Genomic DNA, 7,849 nt, shown 5'->3' with positions numbered 1-7,849 from the left:
CTGAGATCTCAGCCAAGCCGTGACGCGGGCCCCCAGTTACCTGTCTGAAAGCCAGAAGCAAGAGAGCTTTCCCGGGCTTTGTTCGTTCTTAAATGTGGATCACAGAGGTGTGTCAAGCTTCTCAAGTGGCTTAACAAAGTTGCCAATATTCAAACTGGCCAGTTGATTGGTTCTATTGGGTCTAGAGGAAGCTGTAAGCACCTCTTTGCAAAGAATCACTTCCGTGGCTGATGGAGCCCTCTTTAACTAAAAACCCAAACTATGCTAAACCATGACAGAGGGCTTTTATGTACTTTGAGCAATGAACATATGGATATGAGATACAGGACCATATCCATAGTTAGGGATTTTTTACAAAGTTCAACTTGTGGTTTCTAGCGATTTTCCATGTTCTTTTAAAGATCCCCTGTGTTCCACAGCCTATGCTAGAATAAAACTTCCATGTGAGTGAAGAACATGACACATCTGCTCTGTGTCAGCAGAGATGCACCTAGAGCAGCTTGGGCCTAGCCCTTGGTGCTGTAGATCAGAAGTTTTCTGATGGGATGGCTACTCTTTCACTCCTCTCCACGGACTTTTTCTGTGAAGAGTGCTGACCACCCTGGCTGACCTAATGTTGGGCTGGATTGACTATGAGTTTCAAAGGTCTGAACTCATCTGCAATCTGTTCTTCTTCTTGCAACAGGTTTCCAAATATCAGTGCCTTCTGCTACAGAGTGTGAGGATGCTATTGCCTGTCTCATGTTCCCATCTTTGTGGCTGACACCATGGCCCCTTCTCTATGTCCTATGGCTAACTTATGCACATATTCACTGTTGTGCTTTGTGGAGTTTTTCAAGTACCTCTCACCCATTCAGGGATCTCAGCTTCTCCTTCCTCCTACCTGGAACTCCCCTTACATGTCTGTGTTTATCCACAGGCCTTTGCCCTGTCCAGCAGACAGCAGTGCAGCACTTCCATGTAAATTATATTACCTAGCCAGCTGAGATACAAGTGCCTCTGCATCAGCAAAGCTGTGGATGAAGTCTCTGTTTCTGCTAAAACCAGGGTAGTTTATGTTTCCAGATATCCACACAGTCCATTATGAAGATTTTTACCTCTTTAGTTCTAGATTTTTCTTCCCTATTTAATAGCTGTCACCCAGAACAGTTAGTTAGCTTAGTCCTGCAAATTTGCTACAGATGTGTTTTAAATCTCACTACAGATTCATGGGAAATTTGTGTTCCTGTATCTGTTTTGGCATGGAAATACCTGATCTTCACTCTGTGAGAAACTCTCAGCAAAAGGGACTATAGTCAGCCACAGACGACTGGGACAGGACAGAGGAGAAACTTCGCTCTGGGTGTTCCAGGTCTGTGGGAAGCAGCCTGCAGATCCTCGCATTGCTAGAGCCTGTGCTGTTTTACTGCTAACGAATAAAGACTTTTATCCCTGGAGTTTGCAATTTTTCCCTTGAGACAGTATCAGCAAGTGGGATTTCAAAAGCACAGGAAATTGCTTTACCCTCCTGCCACTGAAATCACTGAGTGTTTTACCCCTGGGATCAGTAGGAGGAGAATTAGGCCCATACTGAGCTCTTCTGAAAATCCCATTCTTTAATGAAAAGAAAAATGGGATGTTGATGGCTGTGTTCTAAAACCTCTTCATGAAGATGGAATTTTAAAAGCATGGACGGGTGGTGCAATTGCCTGTGACCTGCCATTTCATCCCCAGATGTTAGTTTTTCCTTTGTGAATGATACTTTTAATTGCTTCTGAGATACCATGCCTCATATAGTGAACATTAATGTGACAGAGCTGAGACTATGGAAAAACTGGTAATCTATAGTAACAGAATTTGGCTATTCTGAAGCTGTCTTTGTGTTGCAGCATGATAACAGAGAAAAAATAGGCCTATGTTGTGATTAACACTGAGACAGACTAATAGCCCTTTTTTTTTCTCTGTGAATACAGTGGTTAAGTGAGCAGTAGTAGCTCCCATAACAACAGAAAATAATTTTGAAAGAGCATATGTTTCCTCTTAAAATATTCTCAAATGAAGCACATATTTACATTAATTGAGAAAACACCTGTCTAGGTGAAACTGTTTGGCTTAATTTATGTAGAAATATAGGCTAAGCCATCATAAAAGTTAAAAAATTGATGTCCTGTTCTTCTGTTATGAAATGGAACAAAATGAATGGCATCCACCCTTTGAGAACACACTACTCAAGACAGTCAGGGGTAATACAGCCCCCACACCCTGAAGGTTTGCTGACAGTATCTGCAGAGTGAAAGATACAAAGTCCCATGTTTATACCAGTTCATGGGTGTTTTGGGAACCTTCATGCTGAGTTGGAATTTTGCTCTTTTCCCCCTACCTCAGTGGACTTCTGCTCAGCAGTGTGGCCACTTACAGTTTTGTTCAGACTGCCTCTCCCTTCTTCCCTCATCTGCTTTGTTCTCAGTACTGCACACTTTCTTCTGCAGACTGCTCTGAGGGTCAGATTTTTGTAATGCATGACTTATGCACCAAGGCTGCATCTGGCACATGTGTAACACCTTCAGTTGTTGTTTGATCACCATTTTCATTTCCAGCTAAAAAGCAATGAGAAGGAAGTTCCATCTCAGTGAAGGTAACCAAGAACTTCCTGGTATCTATGCAATTGCATTCACTCTCAGTGAACAGAGGAAAGAGTTAAGAAAATGCTGTGTCTGACTTCTGATTCTTTTTCAGACAGGTGAGCAGCTGCCCTGGGGAAAGGTTCATTAATGCTGGTAATGTTGAAACAAGACTCCACGTCTTAAATACTCATCTCTGGCCCATCTCTGGCTGATCCTGGACTCTTATTTTGTGGAAGATGGCATGTGAATCATCTTTGCATTCCAGCTGTGTTTTGAATGCCTTATGGGTCGAGGCCAGCTCATTAATTTTTCCTGCATGTTCCATCTTACTCTTAGACTGAGCTGTCATGTGTCCCTCTCTGCATGAAGACAACCAACTAAATCCCCACTGCACAGATATACAAATGCATGAGAGCTGTACAGTGTGGTTAAGATTCAGTGAAAAAAAAAAAGCATATAGTAACTTGCATAAACTATAACAATTGCTTCCTTTTTGTAATTTGTTACTCCCCCTCAGTCTATGCCCTAGATCACTGGGGAACACAGGTAGCAACAGGGGCTGAGTGTGAAAGGGTCATGTAAGAAAAGGCTACACTGTCCACTACAAGAGCCAAGAGCTCTGCTGAACTTTTTTTTTTTGGCAATATCATTTTGCCAATTAACTTCCTGCACTGTTCTTGGTTTGTACAACTTAACTCTCTTTAACTGCTGTGCCACTGCAAGCCAACATGAAAACAAAGAAACATTTTAACACTGTTTTTAAATGTCTGGTCAGGGTGGTCTCTGCTGACCTTAAGGTGATGGACAATCCACCTTATTTGTAAACGCTGATGTACCAACCACTGAGAAGCCCAAAGGCTTCTTCCTGGGCTGAATAAGATAAATACAGGCAGGAAGTAAAGTCTGCGGCCATTTGTTTCTACACTCACATAGTATTGCAAAAACTTCGACCTCTGGGAAGGGGTCACTGTGGTGCTGAGTTTTGACCGACACGAGATTAACTTGTGAAGAAGGAGAGCTCAGGCCTCCCTTGGCCTTCACAGTTCCCTTCCCTTCTCGTCCCTTCCCTTCTCTTCCCGACCCGGCCCGGCCGTGACGCGTCTGCCGTCTGGGGAAGGGAGCACCAAGTGCCACAAGTAGCACACTCAGCGGAGCTGTGGTTTTCATTCCCAGCACTCGAGGGCAGTGTTGGTTTACTTCTGCAGCAGCCGCGGTCCCACACGGTTGTTAGCCCGTCTCTCCCAACCCCACCGGCAAAAGTTCAGCCTCCCCTAGTACGTGCAGATTTTGGCCTGTTCCAGGTAAAGAGTCCCATTGCTGTGTTACTCGAGTCTGCCTCTTCAGTCTTGTCTTCGACCCTTGTGGGGATAAATGTGCTGGTTGCACCAAGAGGAACAAAAACTTCTCTATGTGCGGTGGGGTGTCTTTGAGGACTTTAAATGTTGGCAGGTTCGAAGCATTTAGATTTGCATACAACAAAGGCTTTATTATGGAGGTCACCTGTGCGGATGTAACAGGAGATTTTGAAAATACTGAAGTTTGTGTTAAAGAGAACAAACAGGAGCAATTACTACACATTTGGACAACTTAACCCAATCTAAACAGTCTTACCACATTTCCCTGGCTACCATATAATAAGGTAGACTATGTGCACGAGAAAATGACAGCCTTGAAATCTTACAGGCCCTTAAAAAGACACTCAGGACCTATGGGCACCGTGAATGCCTTCAAGAGCACATTGTGTTTTGCCTTAAACTTACCTCAGCACCTTTAACTACTACAGACTCCCAACCATAGGAAGTGCTTGCTGCCCTCATTTCTTCTGGACGGCCACTCTACAATCCTTCAGTCTGGCACGAGACATACATAGGCACAACTGGTCAGCTTTCTCCAGTTGGTACTGCACCATTTCGTGGGGTCTGAAAAAAAAATGAGATACCAAATCTGCTCTCAACTGTCAGAAGGTCCATGGAGATACTGAATCACCCAGTTTTTTGGTTGAAATATGAACAGTCTCCAGGCAGATGTGTGCTATCTGACTTTCCCCTCATATCCATACCTTAGTCTCTTTCTCTGTGCTTGGATATTTGCTTCTATTCATGCATAGATGCAGGTGGTGATCTTAGCACTAAGTGACAAAAATCATTCTCTGGAACATGTTTGCTGGGCACCAGGGACCACACAATTATTTTGGCCTTTTTTACTTTTCATGAGCCTTGATTTCAGTTTGAAACCATCCATGTGGCCTTATGACATACACCATATTACTTAGTTTTATTCTTGCAGATGGAACAAAATCTTTCTAACAGTCAAGGAGGCCAACAACTAAAGTGGTATCTGGTGTATTTATTGATGACTTACCAGCAGGAACCACAGGACCAGACATATGCATCTCTGTTACAGCTAAACTGGGCTGAGTGGTCTAACAGATGACACATCAGTCAGATGTTCATATGAACAGCAACATGCAACAAGTTAGCACTATTAACAACACTTCACACTGCACTCCTTCCTGAAGCTGTTTAAAAATATATGTAAAACTCATAAAATTAAAGTGGAACTGGAGGTCAAAATAAAAATTATAAGGTCAAGCGGGACTTGCTGTGTTTTAAATCTTGAAGGCTGATTTCCAGCCTTCCTAAAAGCTTGGGACTTTTCAACAGTGGGAAAACAGTTAGATGTGACTTACTTTAAGTACAAGTAGAAGCTCTGATATTTTTTTCAGGCAAAGACTAAACTTGGGGGGTTTTTTTAAAATAAATCAAATCCTCAGTCTTGACCATTTCTAAAACCAGATATGGACAATACCATCTATTAGTCATGGGGTTTGGAAGTGTGTTACCGTAGCGGCACCAGTAAAACTGAACCATGAATCCAAAATACAGTGTTTATTCACTACTATACAGGAGGAAACATAAGTATTTTGTTCTTCAAAAGAAATCAGGGGGCTCTACTGTTTTGAACTTCTCAGAAGATTTTGGTTCAGACCTTGTGTATATTACAGCCAATAGATTGACTCCTCATGACTCCAGAGGGTAGGGACAGGGGATGATTTTGTTGTCCTACTTATCAAAGGCGTTTGATTTGTCCTCAGCTGTGGGATTTGCACACAGTTTGGACTTGTTGACACTTTTGAAGGAGCAGGGAGCTGAAGCTGCTTTGCCTGGTGCCTGGCTCAGTGAATAAGCCTTCCTCTGGCTGTTCATCACTTCATGCAGTCCACTTTGTGCAATGATATCAGTCCTCCTTTAAAGCACAAAGACTTTTTGCACAAGTTCATGAGACTTTTTCTGATAGTATGACATTGCTTTTCAGACATTGGAATTTATTTATACCAGCACTAAGCTACTCCATGGGATCAAATGAGTAGCAATCTCCACCTAATCTCACAGCACTCAGAATGTGTCCGTACTGAGAGTTTTCTTTCTTCCTCATCTTGGAGGAGCCTTGTCATGGGCTCTCTGTCTTCCAAGAGTCTTGGGAAAATGTGGCAGTTTCAATCCCACTGAAGTCAGATGTACCTGTGTGTAAGGGGTAGGGCAGGGGGAAGGAGTAGCCTGAGTGACCTTCAGGGGACTTCAGGTCATGCTGCAGCACAGAAAAACTTGTCCGGTATCAGCCCTGATGATGTATAACCTGGAGGTTAAGGCCTCTTAGGAGACATGGCTCAGTAGACAATACCATGGAAACAGAAAAGCTTATCAGCCCTCATGCTTTTATGTCATACATGTCACTACCCTCAGTAATTCTGCTCAGTGTATTGTCCACCAATAAAGTAATTTCCAGGCAACTTGTAGGAGTACTATATATATAGTATCATACAAGCAACAGGTGAAGCACTCTCCAGAAAAGTACATACAACTGTCAACATTTGGAAAAGCTGAATTTTTCTGCAGCAGTTTTGTTGGAAGTATCTATCAAGGAATGCTTGGCTTACCTCATGCAACAAAATGAAGTCTCAGAGAAAGCATCTTTCACAGTAAACATGCTGGGAAATATGCAGAGGAGAAAGTGCTGTTCAACCCAAAGGACATACCACCAGCAAAAATGGTGTACGCTATCCTAGGATAAGAAAAGGGCAACAGTGGAAAGTCTTCTGGTCTTGGATGAAAGAACACAGTGGCAGGTGGGCGGATGAGACGTTTCTGCACTGTTAAGAAGGGACTTGATCCCTCACTGAACAAGCATGCCACATGTTAGTCGGCAAAACAAGATGCTGGAGACATCCTGCTAATCTCCTTTCCAGCGCTGACCAAGTGATTCAGCACATGGAATGTCCTTGTTGTGCGCAAGAATAGCAACTGGAGCACTGAAAGCAACGAAACCTAAGGCTTGTCCAGTAGGAGTAGCTTGAAGACACTGCTGCAGTCCATACTTCCATATTTGTGGGAAGTCCATATTCCATAGTTGTGCAAGTTTCCTGATGCAAATGTTATTTCATACATCAGAAAAATATGAGGCAGTGCTCAAGGGGCTTAGCAGCACAATGTGAAATGTGGGGGTTTTTTTGGTGGAAATGGTTTTGTTACAATGAAAACTGGATGGCAGTCCCAGTGCAGTGATAAACTGTCAAATCTGTGGTGTCACTCAGCCTAACTGGAAAAGACTGGTAAGGATCACAGAATCATACTGGGGTGCTTATCAGACAGCTGCTCCAGCTGTGTCCTGCAGACATGCACACCGCTCCTTCCCTCCACCTCTGCTCATGTGACTTAGAGCAGCTGATTACGTGAGGGGCCGGCCCATGAGTTAATGCAGTCTATCAAATACATCACAAGTCACACCTCCACAACTACATCTATGTATCAGATACATCAGAAGAGTCACTGTAGTGGTTTGGTCCAAAATACTCATTACTGTTTATCTGCTGTGAGATAAGAATTAGAAGAAATGCAAAGCAGGCACCAAACTTGAAAGAATATAAAGAAGTTTATTAACAGACCTAAAAGAGGGAAAAAAGAAAAAAAAAAAAATTATACCACCTTCAGAACTCTCCTCCTCCCCCCACCTTCCTCCCTTCTCCCATTGACAATGTAAAAAGACAACCCTTAAGATGTTCAGTCTGTTTGCCACTTCCATAATAACCTTGTTCAGTCCATTTAGAAAGAGAAGTCTCTTCTTGCTCATGCTATGAAAACATTATCACAACAAGACAGCCTCCCACTTCCAAATATTGTTCAGTCCATTTAGGAAGAGGAGTCTCTCTGCCTGCGTGTGAGTCCCTTCCCCCAACTTGCAGCTTTTCC

Source organism: Corvus brachyrhynchos, unplaced genomic scaffold (genome assembly GCF_000691975.1).
Source record: "Corvus brachyrhynchos isolate BGI_N302 unplaced genomic scaffold, ASM69197v1 scaffold22, whole genome shotgun sequence".
NCBI classification, from domain to species: domain Eukaryota; kingdom Metazoa; phylum Chordata; class Aves; order Passeriformes; family Corvidae; genus Corvus; species Corvus brachyrhynchos.
Note: the sequence above shows the minus strand (reverse complement) of the source record.